This window comes from Ranitomeya variabilis, chromosome 6 (genome assembly GCF_051348905.1).
Source record: "Ranitomeya variabilis isolate aRanVar5 chromosome 6, aRanVar5.hap1, whole genome shotgun sequence".
In the NCBI taxonomy this organism is placed as follows: domain Eukaryota; kingdom Metazoa; phylum Chordata; class Amphibia; order Anura; family Dendrobatidae; genus Ranitomeya; species Ranitomeya variabilis.
This window is the reverse complement of record NC_135237.1, coordinates 351,238,297-351,256,809: the sequence shown is the minus strand read 5'-3', so window position 1 is coordinate 351,256,809 and position 18,513 is coordinate 351,238,297. Positions and strand designations below refer to the sequence as shown.

At 42.8% G+C, this 18,513-nt stretch overlaps 1 long non-coding RNA gene across 1 annotated transcript in view; it reads left to right on the top strand.

Moving 5' to 3' along the window:
• Positions 1–15,543, top strand: part of LOC143781166 (uncharacterized) — a 28,399-nt gene extending 12,856 nt beyond the window's left edge. Inside the window, exons 2-3 of the long non-coding RNA XR_013216597.1 lie at positions 12,164–12,323; positions 15,079–15,543. This is a non-coding gene — a long non-coding RNA (uncharacterized LOC143781166). The remainder of the gene's footprint in view (positions 1–12,163; positions 12,324–15,078) is intronic.
• Positions 15,544–18,513: the final 2,970 nt, after the last annotated feature.

Below are 18,513 nucleotides of genomic sequence, written 5' to 3'. Positions count from 1 at the left end.
TTTTTTTTTATTTTCAGGGAGACTTTAGAAACCAAATAATATTAAAAAAACCAAAAAATAAATAGGCTTTCTATGGCCCACAATTAGAGAGAGAGGTGGCACACCCAGGAGTCAAGACTGGCACACAAGCTGAAATGGCAATATTACTCTCCCACTGTTTTTTTATGTTTTTTTTTTTTATTTTCAGGGAGACTTTAGAAACCAAATAATATTAAAAAAAAAACAAAAAAACAAGGCTTTCTATGGCCCACTGAATGAGAGGGAGAGAGGTGGCACACCCAGGAGTCAAGACTGGCACACAAGCTGAAATGGCAATATTACTCTCCCACTGTTTTTTTATGTATTTTTTTTTTTTATTTTCAGGGAGACTTTAGAAACCAAATAATATTAAAAAAACCAAAAAATAAATAGGCTTTCTATGGCCCACTGAATGAAAGGGAGAGAGGTGGCACACCCAGGAGTCAAGACTGGCACACAAGCTGAAAGGGCAATATTACTCTCCCACTGTTTTTTTATGTTTTTTTTTTTTTTTCAGGGAGACTTTAGAAACCAAATAATATTAAAAAAAAAAAAAAAATAGGCTTGCTATAGCCCACTGAATGAGAGATAGCACACACAGCAGTGGCACACAAGCCCTGACTGAGGCCAATATTTTTCTCCCACTGATTGATGTAGTGTTTTTGTGTTGAGGTAGATTTTAGAACACAAATCACGGAAAAAATAAATAGGCTTTCTATGGCCCACTGAATGAAAGGGAGAGAGGTGGCACACCCAGGAGTCAAGACTGGCACACAAGCTGAAAGGGCAATATTACTCTCCCACTGTTTTTTTATGTATTTTTTGTTTTTTCAGGGAGACTTTAGAAACCCAATAATATTTAAAAAAAAAAATAAATAGGCTTTCTATGGCCCACTGAATGAGAGGGAGAGAGGTGGCACACCCAGGAGTCAAGACTGGCACACAAGCTGAAAGGGCAATATTATTCTCCCACTGTTTTTTTAGGTTTTTTTTTTTTTTTTCAGGGAGAATTAGAAACCAAATAATATTAAAAAAAAAAAAAAAAAATAGGCTTGCTATAGCCCACTGAATGAGAGATAGCACACACAGCAGTGGCACACAAGCCCTGACTGAGGCCAATATTTTTCTCCCACTGATTGATGTACTGTTTTTGTGTTGAGGTAGATTTTAGAACACAAATCACGGAAAAAATAAATAGGCTTTCTATGGCCCACTCAGTGAGAGATGGCACACACAGGGATGGCACTGTAGCAGAAATGCCAATCTTAATCTCCCACAAAAAAAAAAAACAAAAAAAAAAAAAAAACTGTCCTACAATTACTATCTCCCTGCAGTAATGTAAGCCAGGTATGGCAGGCAGCAATAGGAGTGGACTGATGCACAAATTAAATAAAAAGTGTGGAAAAACAGAAAAGATAGCTGTGCAGAAAGGAAGGAACAAGAGGATATGTGCTTTGAAAAAAGCAGTTGGTTTCCACAGTGGCGTACACACAGCAATACAGCTATCACGGAGCCTTCTAGGGCAGCCCAATGAGCTACAGCGCTGAGGGGAAAAAAAAAAAAAAATAGCTTCCACAGTCCCTGCACACCGAAGGTGGTGTTGGACAGTGGAAATCGCTGCAGCACAAGCGGTTTGGTGGTTAGTGGACCCTGCCTAACGCTCTCCCTGCTTCTGATGAAGCGGCAGCAACCTGTCCCTAAGCTCAGATCAGCAGCAGTAAGATGGCGGTCGGCGGGAACGCCCCTTTATAGCCCCTGTGACGCCGCAGACAGCAAGCCAATCACTGCAATGCCCTTCTCTAAGATGGTGGGGACCAGGATCTATGTCATCACGCTGCCCACACTCTGCGTTCACCTTCATTGGCTGAGAAATGGCGCTTTTCGCGTCATTGAAACGCGACTTTGGCGCGAAAGTCGCGTACCGCATGGCCGACAAGCACAGGGGTCGGATCGGGTTTCATGAGACGCCGACTTAGCCAAAAGTCGGCGACTTTTGAAAATGATCGACCCGTTTCGCTCAACCCTACCCGGCACTGCCGCCGACCGTTCGGACAGAGCGTTCAGCTGCTTAGAAATACATGCAGCCACATGCTCCGGTGCCGGCGACAGTGCCGGGTATTGATGCGAGAGACTCGCGTGAGTTTCTTTCATTGTACTTGCAAGTGTGACCCCGGCCTAATGGCGATAACAGCGCTGGCAACTTAGAAGAAAAAGTTTTAACTCTTGCTAGTCAAAGCACCTATGCACACAATGGACAGCGCAAACATAAGAAAAGTTTAGAAATATGATGGTAACATGCTGATGACTCAGCCGTTTATGCAGAACACCACATGCATCTTTTAGCACGAAAACAAAAGCTGTACTCTGACCAAGTTGAAGTTGTGTTTGTTGCACAAAAAAGAAAAGGGATATTTAGTGAAAAAAAAAAACAGTCGGTGAAGAAAGGTTGAACTTAATGGACCTAGGTCTTTTTTCAACCTATTTAACTATGAAATGAGAAGGGAACTGTTCCACATTCCTGAGGACAGGTGACCCTGAATGTTCCGGGAACCCCAAACGGCTGAAGTTTTGTGTTATTCCCCCTTCACAGTTGTTTTATGCATGGCTGTGTATCCCCCTGCTGGATGGAGGGACTGTGAACCACTTAAGGGTCTCAAACCCTTTTTGCCCCTATGGACTGTGCACATGCCCAATGGACTCTGACCCATCTACCCATGAACTCTGCCTCTTGTTTTTCCATAAAATATACCCCAAAGGACTGAGTATGACACTAGGGCAGCATTGTGCAATTTAAAAGGACTATTTTCCAAAAAATGGGGGAGGGGAGAAACCAGACTACCCTATCTTCGAGACAGGTCAGGACTTTGTGAACTGTACCCTTGTCTTAAAGGACTGATGAGGGACTGTATGGATTGTGCTCCTGGCTTGTTGAGCTATTGATCTGATGGCCAATGGGTCTTTGAGTACAAAGAATTTGGACACGTTGTGTCCGTGTCTCGAAACTAGTGAGATTCTGTTCATGTGGACCCATGGGGACAAATTGACAACCCATTGTCCCAAAAGAATTGAAGAAACTGGACTATGTCCATGGACTGTTGGGCAACTATTCTTTGGGCCTGAGGTCCATTGTTTTACAGGAAACATGGACTCGGATATTAGAAAAAACAAACAAAAAAAGGAGCGTCAGCCGAAGACAACAGGGAGTCTACACTGGGAGATGGGGAGTTGAAAGATTGAAGCTCCACTTACTTCGTAGTGTGGAGAAAGATTCACATACCCCAATCTTCCAGGTCAGCCTCTCTTCCTTGCACATAGACCAATGTAGTGGTAGATAAACCATATATGTGAGTGAATGCCAATCCAGCAAGAGACTTGCAGAATTAATTTAATGGATAATAGACTTTTTACAACTCAATAGCAAAGACGGAATGCAATTGTCTTTATCCAAATCCCTAAGATCATTCAAAACCATATCATAAAAAATATTGATACCTGGGCCTTTACTATCCACAGGATAAAACATTACTTTTTCTTTAGTGTAGTGTGATTAGCACCATTGCAAAGATATTCTAGACTTGCACAATCCACTAATTTCTAGCCTATCACATCCTTTGGTTTATCTTTAAACTTCCTTTGTTGATTTCATAATGCCTAGTGACTGTAATTTTCCTGATGAGCTCATTCAGGTCCAAAAAGGTTTCAAACAAATTAATTTTAGCAGAAGGACAAAATGGCAAACTCCTCCCCAATACTCGCATTTCATCCCATGAAATGTTGTGCTCAGAAATATTCAAAATACTCACCATCAGTGCCAGCTCCAGGTTTTTGTGGGTCCCGGGCGACAGACTCTCAGTGGGCCCCTTTAACACATACCACATTTCATGAGGCACAGAAATATAGGTGCGTTCCAATACCAAAGATTTCACTTCTTTCATTACACGAGTGATATCGATTTGTAAATTCTACAATAGCTCAGACACCGGACAGTATAGTCCTCCATATAGTATTATGGGCACTACATAGTGCTCCATACAGAATAATGTGCCCCATATAATGCACAACACGGTATCAAGGGCACTACATAGTGCTCCATCCAGAATAATGATCCCCATATATTGCTTCATATAGTATTCTGGGCACCACATAGTGCTCCATACAGAATAATGAACCCCATACATTGCTCCATACAGAATAATGGACCCTATATAATGCTCCATACAGTATATTGAGCCACATACAGTGAAGGAAATAATTATTTGAGCCCTTGCTGATTTTGTAAGTTTGCCAACTGACAAAGACATGACGTGTGCAAACATATTCAACTACAAAAAACGTGACTGCTGTGCTTGCCAACAAGAGTTTTGCCGCCAAGTATTAAGTCTTGTTTGCCAGAGGAATCAAATACTTATTTCTCACTGCAAAATGAAAATAAAATCATATAATTTATACAATGTGATTTTCTGGATTTTATTTTTGATATTCTATCTCTCAATGTTAAAATTACACTACCCTTAAAATTATAGACTGTTTATCTTTATTAGTGGGCAAACTTACAAAATCAGCAAGGGATCAAATAATTATTTCCTTCACTGTATACAGTATAATGAGCCCCATATATTGATCCATGCAGTATAATGGGCCCCATATAATGCTCCAAACAGTATAGGATGAATGCCATACAGTATAATGAGTCCCATATAATGGCCCCATATATGATGTTCCAGCGTATGATGCGATCCATATGATGCTCCAAACATTAAAAAAAAATAAAAAAAAATGAAATACTCACCTCTCCTCACTGGCCCCTGCTCTGCTCCAGATTCCTCCACATTGCTGTCTTCTGGCTCTCTGCACTGTGACTGCTCAGGCAGAGGGTGCACACTAGTCACATCATTGCACCCTCTGACTTTAACGTCACAGTCAGGAGACGTGGAAGGGGTGGAACTGGAAGAGGTAAGTATTGCAAGTTCCGAGAGCCCTGAGCAAGTGTAGGGCCCACTCATGGGCATTGTCACAAGCACCGGGCCACCATAACACCCTGGTGTCCCTGATGGCAAGTGAGGGGCCCCCCTACCTGCTCAGAGCCCCAGCACATGCCCGGGTGCACCTAGTGTTGACGCCGGCCTTGCCCACCATTGTAAGTTGTTCTTCATCAGAGATCCCCCAACTACTATTTATTCCTTTAATTCCCTTTGCCTTTTTATTAGAGTGTATCAGGAGTGGCATAAGGTCACCCAAAAGCAGTGTGAAAGACTGGTGGAAAGCATGCCAAGACGCATGAAAGCTGTGATTAAAAATCATGGTTATTCCACAAAATATTGATTTCTGAACTCTTCCTGAGTTAAAACATTAGTATTGTTGTTTCTAAATGATTATGATCTTGTTTGTTTTTTTTTTTGCATTATTTGAGGTCTGCAAGCAATGCTTTTTTGCTATTTTGACCATTTCTCATTTTCAGAAAATAAATACAAAATTTATTGCTTGGAACTTCGGAGACATGTTGTCAGTAGATAATACAATAAAAGAACAATTTACATTTTACTCAAAAATATACCTATAAAGAGAAAAATCAGATAAACTGAAAATATTGCAGTGGTCTCTTAATTTTTGCCAGAGCTGTATATAGTAAAATATATTTAGAAAAAAGAAGGCAGCACTCTAAATCCTTTTCAAGGTGAAAAAAGTGTGTAGTTTATTCAAACCCACATCTCTGTGCGACGTTTCGGCTCACACTGAGCCTTTCTCAAGCAGTGGGTATTACCAACAGTTGTGTTTTTATAGGCATAATCCACAATCATTTGCATATTACAACAATAGCCATAGATATATATATTTAACCCCTTCATGACCCAGCCTATTTTGGCCTTAATGACCTTGCCGTTTTTTGCAATTCTGACCAGTGTCCCTTTATGAGGTAATAACTCAGGAACGCTTCAACGGATCCTAGCGATTCTGAGATTGTTTTTTCGTGACATATTGGGCTTCATGTTAGTGGTAAATTTAGGTCGATAATTTCTGAGTTTATTTGTGAAAAAAACGGAAATTTGGCGAAAATTTTGAAAATTTCGCAATTTTCACATTTTGAATTTTTATTCTGTTAAACCAGAGAGTTATGTGACATAAAATAGTTAATAAATAACGTTTCCCACATGTCTACTTTACATCAGCACAATTTTGGAAACAATTTTTTTTTTTGCTAGGAAGTTATAAGGGTTAAAATTTGACCAGTGATTTCTCATTTTTACAACAAAATTTACAAAACCATTTTTTTTAGGGACCACCTCACATTTGAAGTCATTTTGAGGGTTCTATATGGCTGAAAATACCCAAAAGTGACACCATTCTAAAAACTGCACCCCTCAAGGTGCTCAAAACCACATTCAAGAAGTTTATTAACCCTTCAGGTGTTTCACAGCAGCAGAAGCAACATGGAAGTAAAAAATGAACATTTAACTTTTTAGTCACAAAAATGATCTTTTAGCAACAATTTTTTTATTTTCCCAAGGGTAAAAGGAGAAACTGGACCAGGGACATTGTTGTCCAATTTGTTCTGAGTACGCTGATACCTCATATGTGGGGGTAAACCACTGTTTGGGCGCACGGCAGGGCTCGGAAGGGAAGGAGCGCCATTTGACTTTTTGAATGAAAAATTGGCTCCAATCTTTAGCGGACACCATGTCGCGTTTGGAGAGCCCCCGTGTGCCTAAACATTGGAGCTCCCCCACAAGTGACCACATTTTGGAAACTAGACCCCCCAAGGAACTTATCTAGAAGCATAGTGAGCACTTTAAACCCCCAGGTGCTTCACAAATTGATCCGTAAAAATGAAAAAGTACTTTTTTTTCACAAAAAAATTATTTTAGCCTCAATTTTTTCATTTTCACATGGGCAACAGGATAAAATGGATCCTAAATTTTGTTGGGCAATTTCTCCTGAGTACAACAATACCTCACATGTGGGGGTAAACCACTGTTTGGGCACATGGTAAGGCTCGGAAGGGAAGGAGCGCCATTTGACTTTTTGAATGAAAAATTATCTCCATCGTTAGCGGACACCATGTCGCGTTTGGAAAGCCCCTGTGTGCCTAAACATTGGAGCTCCTCCACAAGTGACCCCATTTTGGAAACTAGACCCCCCAAGGAACTCATCTAGAGGCATAGTGAGCACTTTAAACCCCCAGGTGCTTCACAAATTGATCCGCAAAAATGAAAAAGTACTTTTTTTTCACACAAAATTTCTTTTAGCCTCTATTCTTTCATTTTCACATGGGCAACAGGATAAAATGGATCCTAAAATTTGTTGGGCAATTTCTCCTGAGTATGCCGATACCTCATATGTGGGGGTAAACCACTGTTTGGGTGCACGGCAAGGCTCGGAAGGGGAGGCGTGCCATTTGACTTTTTGAATGGAAAATTAGCTCCAATCGTTAGCGGACACCATGTCGCGTTTGGAGAGCCCCTGTGTGCCTAAACATTGGAGCTCCCCTACAAGTGACCCCATTTTGGAAACTAGACCCCCCAAGGAACTTATCTAGATGCATAGTGAGCACTTATAACCCCCAGGTGCTTCACAGAAGTTTATAACGCAGAGCCGTGAAAATAAAAAAATAATTTTTCTTTCCTCAAAAATGATTTTTAGCCCAGAATTTTTTATTTTCCCAAGGGTAATAGGAGAAATTGGACCCCAAATGTTGTTGTCCAGTTTGTCCTGAGTACGATGATACCCCATATGTGGGGGTAAACCACTGTTTGGGCGCACGGCAGGGCTCGGAAAGGAAGGCACGCCATTTGGCTTTTTGAATGGAAAATTAGCTCCAATCATTAGCGGACACCATGTCGCGTTTGGAGAGCCCCTGTGTGCCTAAACATTGGAGCTCCCGCACAAGTGACCCCATTTTGGAAACTAGACCTCCCAAGGAACTAATCTAGATGTGTGGTGAGCACTTTGAACCCCCAAGTGCTTCACAGAAGTTTATAACGCAGAGCCATGAAAATAAAAAATAATTTTTCTTTTCTCAAAAATGATTTTTTAGCCCACAATTTTTTATTTTCCCAAGGGTAACAGGAGAAATTGGACCGCAAAAGTTGTTGTCCAGTTTCTCCTGAGTATGCTGATACCCCATATGTGGGGGGTAAACCACTGTTTTGGCACACGTCGGGGTTCGGAAGGGAAGTAGTGACGTTTTGAAATGCAGACTTTGATGGAATGCTCTTCGGGCGTCAGGTTGCGTTTGCAGAGCCCCTGATGTGCCTAAACAGTAGGAACTCCCCACAATTGACTCCATTTCGGAAACTAGACCCCCAAGGGAACTTATCTAGATGTGTAGTGAGCACTTTGAACCCCCAAGTGCTTCACAGAAGTTTATAACGCAGAGCCGTGAAAATAAAAAATGTGTTTCCTTTCCTCAAAAATATTTATTTAGCCCAGAATTTTTTTATTTTTGCAAGAGTAACAGGAGAAATTGGACCCCAAAAGTTGTTGTCCAGTTTCTCCTGAGTACGCTGATACCCCATATGTGGGGGTAAACCACTGATTTGGCACACGTCGGGGTTCGGAAGGGAAGTAGTGACGTTTTGAAATGCAGACTTTGATGGAATGCTCTGCGGGCATCATGTTACGTTTGCAGAGCCCCTGATATGCCTAAACAGTAGAAACCCCCCACAAGTGACCCCATTTTGGAAACTAGACCCCCCAAGGAACTTATCTAGATGTGTGGTGAGCACGTTCAACCCCCAAGTGCTTCACAGAAGTTTACAACGCAGAGCCGTGAAAATAAAAAATCATTTTTCTTTCCTCAAAAAAGATGTTTTAGCAAGCAATTTTTTATTTTCACAAGGGTAACAGGAGAATTTGGACCCCAATATTTGTTGCCCAGTTTGTTGTGAGTGCGCTGATACCCCATATGTGGGGGTAAACCACTGTTTGGGCACACGTCAGGGCTCGGAAGGGAAGTAGTGACATTTGAAATGCAGACTTTGATGGAATGGTCTGCGGGCGTCACATTGCATTTGCAGAGCCCCTGATGTGCCTAAACAGTAGAAACACCCCACAAGCGACCCCATTTTGGAAACTAGACCCCTGAAGGAACTTATTTAGATGTGTGGTGAGCACTTTCAACCCCCAAGTGCTTCACAGAAGTTTATAACGCAGAGCCGTGAAAATAAAAAATAATTGTTCTTTCCTCAAAAATTATGTTTTAGCAAGTAATTTTTTATTTTTGCAAGGGTAACAGGAGAAATTGGACCCCAACAGTTGTTTCCCAGTTTGTCCTGAGTATGCTGGTACCCCAAATGTGGGGGTAAACCACTGTTTGGGCGCACGTCGGGGCTTGGAAGGGCGGGAGCACCATTTGACTTTTTGAACGCAAGATTGGCTGGAATCAATGGTGGCGCCATGTTGCGTTTGGAGACCCCTGATGTGCCCAAACAGTGGAATCCCCTCAATTCTAACTTCAACACTAACCCCAACACACCCCTAATCCTAATCCCAACTGTAGCCATAACCCTAATCACAACCCTAACCCCAACACACCCCTAACCACAACCCTAACCGCAACACACCCGTAACCCTAATTCCAACCCTAACCCTAATCCTAACCCTAATCCCAACCGTAACCCTAATCCCAACCCTAACCACAACTGTAACCCCAACACACCCCTAACCCTATCCGTAACCCTAACCACAAGCCTAATCTTAACCCTATTTCAAACCCTAGCCCTAATTCCAACCCTAACTCTAATTCCAACCCTAACCCTAAGGCTATGTGCCCACGTTGCGGATTCGTGTGAGATTTTTCCGCACGATTTTTTAAAAATCTGCTGGTAAAAGGCACTGCGTTTTACCTGCGGATTTACAGCAGATTTCCAGTGTTTTTTTGTGCAGATTTCACTAGCGGATTCCTATTGAGGAACAGGTGTAAAACGCTGCGGAATCCGCACAAAGAATTGACATGCTGCGGAAAATACAACGCAGCGTTTCTGCACGGAATTTTCCGCACCATGGGCACAGCGGATTTGGTTTTCCTTAGGTGTACATGGTACTGTAAACCTGATGGAAAACTTCTTCGAATTCGCAGCAGCCAATCCGCTGCGGATCCGCGACCAATCCGCTGCGGATCCGCGGCCGATCCGCTGCGGATCCGCGGCCGATCCGCTGCGGATCCGCGACCGATCCCCTGCGGATCCGCGGCCGATCCGCTGCGGATCCGCGGCCGATCCGCTGAGGATCCGCGGCCGATCCGCTGCGGATCCGCGGCCGATCCGCTGCGGATCCGCGACCGATCCGCTGCGGATCCGCTGCGGATCCGCTGCCGATCCGCTGCGGATCCGCGGTCGATCCGCTTTGTGTGCACATGCCATAACCCTACCCCTAACCCTAACCCTACCCGTAACCCTAACCCTACCCCTAACCCTAACCCTACCCCTAGTTCTAACCCTAGTTCTAACCCTAACCCTAGTGGAAAAAGAAAAAAATATATTTTCTTTATTTTATTATTGTCCCTGCCTATAAGGGTGATAAAGGGGGGGGGGTTATTTATTATTTTTTTATTTTGATCGCTGCGATAGAACCTACCACAGCGATCAAAATGTACTTGTAATGAATCTGCCGGCTGGCAGATTCGGCGGGCGCACTGCGCATGCGCCCGCCATTTTCCAAGATGGCGGCGCCCATGGAGAAGACGGCCGGACACCGGGAGGGACATCGAAGCTAGGTAAGTATGGGGGGGTGGGATCGGAACACGGGGGGGGGGGATCGGAGGACCGGGGGAGCAGACAAGAGGACCGGGGGAGCGGACAGGAGGGAGGAGGGGAGCGGACAGGAGATCGGGGCAGAAAGGACGACTGGGGGGGCGATCGGTGGGGTGGGGGGGGGGCAGATCGGGGTCTCCAGCCATGGCAGATGCTATTGCAGCATCGGCCATGGCTGGATTGTAATATTTCACCATTTTCATAGGTGAAATATTACAAATCGCTCTGATTGGCTGTTTCACTTTCAACAGCCAATCAGAGCGATCGTAGCCACGGGGGGGTGAAGCCACCCCCTTGGGCTGAAGTACCACTCCCCCTGTCTCTGCAGATCGGGTGAAAATGGAGTTAACCCTTTCACCCGATCTGCAGGGATGCGATCTTTCCATGACGCCACATAGGCGTCATGGGTCAGATTGGCACGGGTTTTCATGACGCCTACGTGGCGTCAAAGGTCGGGAAGGGGTTAAATAATCTTAAAATATTATATATATATTTGAATAAACTACACACTTTTTTCACCTTGAAAAGGATTTGGAGTGCTGCCTTCTTTTTTCTATTTTTTTCTATTTGATATACAATTTGGGTAGATGTGTGGACCATTCTACCCAGGAGGTAAGGCACCCATCGGTGAGCATTGTGCTGTTCCAATTTTTTCTATCTATTTTTGTCCGGAAATGTGTGCACAATTTAAACTGTGAAAGTTATTTATAAGTATTTTTTGCATAACTTACAATTTTTTGCTCTGAAGCCATTTTTTTGTGCCATGGATGGAAGCACCATGGAACTAGGAGTCTTTAAGTATACATCTGAAGACGAGGGGGCATTGATGGAGAAGCAATTTTTCTAAAAACACCTTCCACATTGGAATTAAAACGCAAGTATGAAAGTGATGTGAAACGTCTAGTGAATTTACAGCTGCATATGATGACTTTGGGGCAATACTATAAGGAAGGTAAAATCACTAGGGGATAGAGATCGAGCATACATCCAAATTTATTCCAAGGTAATGCAGCATATTGTGCACGCTTTGTCATGATATCGAATAAATATGCTATGGACACAATTTTACTCAATATTGACTTTTTGCAAGCTGAGATTAAGAAATTACAATTGAATATTGGAGAATCTGAGTGTAAAATACAAACATTATTAACGGTTGAAGAGTGGAATACTTTTAAAGAAAAAGTTGATAAGGAGAGTGTAAAATTATGTAACGACTTGGAAGAAATTAAAAGGAGAAAGTGGAATAGAGATCTGGAGGACTATGAAACAGGACATGTATATACATGGCAGAAGGAAAACACTAAACCTATTTGGAAAAAGAAAGGTGGCTTATGGAGCAACCATAAAGGTGGTGATAATGAGAGACTGATTAATAATAATGTTGTTTTTTATAGACCAGGACAATACAACAGAAGCACAAACAAGCGCAAGAGGAGAGGAGGTAAACGCCACCACCGGAACCAAAAGAAAACCAGAGAAGAACAGGTCACAGCCGCAGAGGCAAGCAACTTCCAAGAAGCGGGAACAGAACTTGTAATTAACATCTCTGAAAAGGTATTAACCCCTTCACAGGTCTCAATTTTGAGTAGAGGGCTGTCTTTTGCCCCCTGTTCACACACAAATTGGTTTAATTTACAAATGGATTTGGAGAGATTTCTTAGGACAATTAAATTAAAAGAATGGTTTCAGGACAAGAACGTAATGAGTAAAGTAAGAAGTAGTGAATTTCACTCTAAACATATGGAATTAAGGAAAAGCAGTGAGTTTATACCGCCTATGAACTCCACAGTTATAGATGCCTTTGAGAAAGTAGTAAGAAGGCATATTGAGGAAATAAGAGATGGGGCTTCAGATAAATTTAAACACCCTAATATAACAAGGGAGGAATTTGTGGCGTTGCAGGAACTTGTCCATGATGGCGACATCATAATAAAACCCGCGGACAAGGGTGGTGCTGTCGTCATCATGGACAGGTTGCAGAAATTGATGGACAATTGAGAGATGAGAGGGTATACCAAAAATTAGACCGCGATCCCAAATTTAAAATAATGGGGGAAATTAAAAACTGTCTACAAGAAGCATTAAATATTAAGATTATAGATCAAGAATTAATGGATTATTTATCTATAGAATTCCCCAGAACCCCGGTACTGTATACGACCCCAAAAATCCACAAATCACTAATAGACCCCCCGGGGCGACCAATAGTATCAGGGGTGTATTCAGTATTCAGTAGAATAGGAATATTTTTAGATAAAATCCTCAACCCCATTGCTAGAAATTCTAAATCCTATATTAAAGACACCACTGATTTCTTAAACAAACTGGAATCAATACAATTAGAAGGGGAAGTGATTTTGGCATCGTTCGATGTCATTTCACTTTATACATCAATTGAAATAGCTCTGGAATACGAGCAGTCAAAAACAAACTCAATACAATAGAGATATCTGTGGAAGGCAAAGCATTCATAATAAAATTATTGGAAATAATTTTAAGTCGGAGCTACTTCTTATTTGGTGATACTTTTTACTCACAACAACGCGGTACAGCAATGGGGGCCAATATGGCCCCAGCATATGCAAACCTTGTCATGAGTGTCCTGGAGGAGGACCTCGTCTATGTGTCCCACCACTTCCGATATGTGTTGGTGTGGTGGAGATATATAGATGATGTCTTCCTCCTATGGAAGGGCACAGAGAGAGAACTTGAGGACTTTCATCAGTACTTGAACAAAATAGATGAGACCATTAAATTTACGTTGATGTTTTCTAAGGGTACTGTCACACAGTGGCACTTTGGTTGCTACAACGGCACGATCCGTGACGTTCCAGCGATATAGTTACGATATCGCTGTGTCTGACACGCTACTGCGATCAGGGACCCCGCTGAGAATCGTACGTCGTAGCAGATCGTTTGAAACTTTATTTCGTCAAGTGTCCCGCTGTGGCGGCATGATCGCAGCGTGTAACAAAGGTGTGCACGATATTCCCAATGTCCCGTATGACTTCTACATCGCAACTACGTCATGAAATTATCGCTCCAGCGCCGTGCATTGCAAAGTGTGACCGCAGTCTACGACGCTGGAGCGATAATCAAGCAACGCTGCAACGTCACGGATCGTGCCGTCGGAGCGATCAAAGTGCCACTGTGTGACAGTACCCTTAGTCTAGCATATAATTTTTAGATGTCTCCATTAGACAAGATAATGGAGAACTGACAACCAGTCTATTTGTTAAGGAAACGGATAAAAATAACCTCTTAACCTATGATAGCCAGCACCTCCACAGTATGGTGAGTTCAATACTGTACCTCTTAGCCAATTACTAAGGGTATGTAGGATTGTAAAGGAGTAAAGGGAGGTAAAGGATGTCAGAGATACACTAGTGAAGAAATTTCTCGAAAGGGGGTATCCAAAGGAACTATTGAACATAGCGAAACATACAGTTCTAAAGAAAGATAGAAGGGAATTACTTGGAAGGAGTGGCAAGAAGAAAACACTAACTAGAATACTGTGTGTGATGACATATACTGAGGAAAGTAGTGATATAGCTGAGATCATTAGGAAACATTGGGGGATGTTGAGCAATTGTTTACCAGGAATAAAAGAATTTAGGGAACCTCCATTATTTTCATATCGTAGGGGCAAGAATATCAGAGACTACGTAGTCAAATCAGATATTGGCCCCTTAAAAAATACTTGCCAAACCACAATGACTGGGGTGGGTCAAAAAGGTTGTTTTCCATGCCTTTCTTGCGTGAATTGTACATATATGATAAAGGGTTCCTCCTTTAAACACCCAGATACAAATAAGGAATATACAATAAAACAGTACTTAACGTGTAACTCTGACCATGTGATATACATATTGGAATGCCCCTGCAAACTATGGTATGTAGGTGAGACAACTTGCGAGTTAAAAATACGCATGAACAACCATCAACATTCCATTAGGAAAAAAAGATTAGACCTCCCGGTTTCAAAACACTTCGTAGAACAGAAACATACAGAGAGAGATCTTAAATTTAGGATAATAGACAGGATCCCTATACAAAGGAGAGGGGGGAGATAGAGCATGCCTCTTGAAAAGACAAGAACTTAGATTGATTTATGAGCTAAATACATTGAAGCCGAAAGGACTTAAATGTGGATTTTAAAATTCATCCGAATATGTGTTAGCCTATTAAGGGTACCCTTGAGATTTAGATGTATATGGACCCCGGTTTAAACCTTGGGGCACGATGCATAAATGAATTTTGTTATAGTGCTCCAATTTTAATACTGTTTCATTTTTCTTAATTATTTTAGTGAATCTTCACTTCTAGCAACTCATATACAATTGTCAGTCTGCCGGAGGATGGGATATAGCCATATGGAGGATGGAAAATCTTTTTATCAAAAGTTTTTTTCTTTTCTTTTTTTTTTCTGTTTTTTGTGATAATTAGATTAATATGGCATGTGTGGCCTGTCGGTCAGTGACAATAATTAACTTTATTAATAAAATATGGTGCATAGTAAAAGCCAGCTGTGTATAAAAAAAATTTTTCGTATAAAAAATTAGATACTAGGCAAGAGATATGCCCACTTATATAGATCCTCTAATAGCGATGTTGTGGCCTGGAAGGGCTATACATTAAAGTAGAGGTACATTGGCAACTGGAGACAGCCTGAGTAAGGTGCCGTCCGGTGTGTCAGAGTGGATGTGTAATAATTATAGGGGATAACTCAGGAGACTCTTTGCGTGGAACAAGACAACTACAGGACACAGTTTTATAAGTGGTAAAGTCTATATTATCACACGGTGATTCAAACAGGTGCAGAGAGAAACTCAAGTCCACAACACTTGGTGTAAATATTAAATGCAGCTTAGCAGTCTATAGGAAACTTCAGAGGAAAATGCAATCATGCAGAAAGTCTATGAAGCACAATTATTCTTGAGGATACTTGACACGAATAAGTCCTTGTTTTAGTCCAAACACAGATAGATATGCTTATAAGGCAGTTCAAATAATATCTTAGCTCAACCAGGGAGGCCTGGGTAATAGTCTCAGGTTTTTGCAGAGCAGCAACAGCTTACATGTCCAGCAAATGCAGATGGAAGTAAACACGAGCAGCAGATGAAGGAGGATTACTGGAAACTGGTATATGCATCAGGAACTCAGAGCAGAGTAGCAGGATCACCACACAGGTTCACAGGAGCAGGTATATAGCCAGGGAGTCATCAGAGTCAGGAGCTGGATGCAAGGCAGAATACTCTAGCACAGACTGAGGGCTGGGGTGGAGTTTTATAGCAGGAAGACACAGTGCACATGAGACCAAAGATGCCATCTTGGAAAAGGGCAGTAATGCACAAAAGGTAATAAAAAATGTTCAGAGTCCTGACATTACTCCCTCCTTAGAAGCGGCCTCAGGATGATCCTGGACCTGGTTTCTCAGGGAATCTCTGATGAAAAGGAGAAATCTTCTGTTGGGCATTGATGTTTTCCACAGGTTCCCAAGAGTCTTCCTCAGGGGGATATCCCTGCCATCTTATCAGATATTGGAGCCGATTCCTGCGAATCCTGGAATCAATAATTTCCTCCACCACAAATTGTTCTTGCCCATCAATCACCACAGGCTGCGGAGATGGTACAACACATCCCTGGAAGGTATTAGGAGATACAGGCTTTAGTAAAGATACATGAAAAACTGGATGTACCTTCATAGTCCTAGGCAGCTTCAGCCGGCAGGCCACAGAGCTCACAATACCGTTGATCTTGAAAGGGCCAATGAATTTCTGTCCAAGTTTTTGTGAAGGAACGTTTAACTTCAGATTCTTAGTTGCTAACCACACAGAATCTCCTACCTTGAACATGGGTGCAGGTTTACGGAATCTATCAGCCAATCTCTTATAACGTTCTTGAGCTGTGGTCAGGGATTCCTTCAGAACCTCCAGATTTTGCCTCATCGCAGTCAGCCTTTCCTCCACTGCCGGAACCGGAGAATTAATTGGAGACCTAGGTAAGATACACAGATGATAACCCAGATTGGCAAAGAAAGGTGTAAATTTAGTGGAGGCGCTCTGAGAATTGTTACATGAAAATTCGGCTAACGGCAGAAACTCCAACCAATCATCCTGGAGATGGCTGACATAGCATCTTAGATATTGTTCCAGCATCTGGTTGGTACGCTCAGTCTGACCATTTGTCTGGGGATGGTAAGTGGAAGAGAGACAGACATTAATATTGAGTGCAGAGCAAAACCCCTTCCAGAATCTTGAAGTGAACTGTACTCCACGGTCAGAAATGATCTCATCCGGAACCCCATGCAACCGAAAGACATTCTGTATAACCAAGTTCAATGTATCTTTAGCTGAGGGGAGGTCGGTGCACGGTACAAAATGAGCAGCTTTAGTCAGGCGATCAACTACCACCATGATTGTATTCATGCCCCCCGATATAGGCAGCTCCACAATAAAGTCCATTGATATAGACCCCCACGGGCAGGATGGAACAGGTAATGGTTGTAGAAGACCCATAGGTGCCACATGAGGAGTCTTGTAACGAGCACATACCTCGCAAGAGAGAACATAGTCCTTGGTATCCTTCATGCAAGTTGGCCACCAGAAGAATCAGCTCAGGAACTCTTATGTCTTCTGTACCCCCTGTAACCAGCCAACTTGGAGTCATGTGCCAACTTGAGGATCTGCAGACGGACGACCTCAGGGACGTAGATACGTCAATCTCTGAACCACATACCACCCTCAAAGACAAGATTAATATCTACAGGTGGGTTGGCCAGAAATACATCACCGTAATAGGCCTTCCTGCACTACTTCCACAAGTCCTGATCGTGTATAACTCCAATGAAATTGGCATCAGATAGAATGGTCTTGGACAGGGCTCCAGGTACGGAATCCACAGCATGGATTCGGGATAAAGCATCAGCCTTCCCATTACGAGAACCTGGACGGTACGAGATAACAAAGTTAAATTGATTCAAAAATAAGTTCCAACGAGCCTGATGAGGAGAAAGACATCTTGCGGATCTAAGGAATAGGGTTGAGCGAAACGGGTCGGCCATTTTCAGAAGTCGCCGACTTTTGGCAAAGTTGGGTTTCATGAAACCCGACCCGACCCCTGTGTGGGGTCGGCCATGAGGTCGGCGATCTTCTGAATCTGGTATCGGAATTCCGATACCGAGTTCCGATATGTTTGCGATATCGGGAATCGGTATCGGAATTCATATTTAAGTGTAAAATAAAGAATCAAAATAAAAAATATTGATATACTCACCCTCGGATGCGCCCTGGTACTAACCGGCAGCCTTCCTTCCTAAGAATGAGCGCGTGAATGACCTGCGGTGACATCGCGGCTTGTGATTGGTCGCGTGAGCGGTCACATGGGCGGTCACGGGACCAATCACAAGCCGCGACATCATCTAAGGTCCTTCACGCGCTCATTCTTAGGAAGGAAGGCTGCCGGAAAGAAGCAGGGTGCGTCCGAGGGTGAGTATATACCTAATAGGAATATACTCACCCTCGGACGTGCCCTGCTTTTTTCCGGCAGCCTTCCTTCCTAAGAATGAGCGCGTGAAGGACCTTAGATGACGTCGCGGCTTGTGATTGGTCGCGTGACCGCCCATGTGACCGCTCACGCGACCAATCACAAACCGCGACGTCAACGCAGGTCATTCACGCGCTCATTCTTAGGAAGGAAGGCTGCCGGTTAGTCCCAGGGCGCGTCCGAGGGTGAGTATATCAAT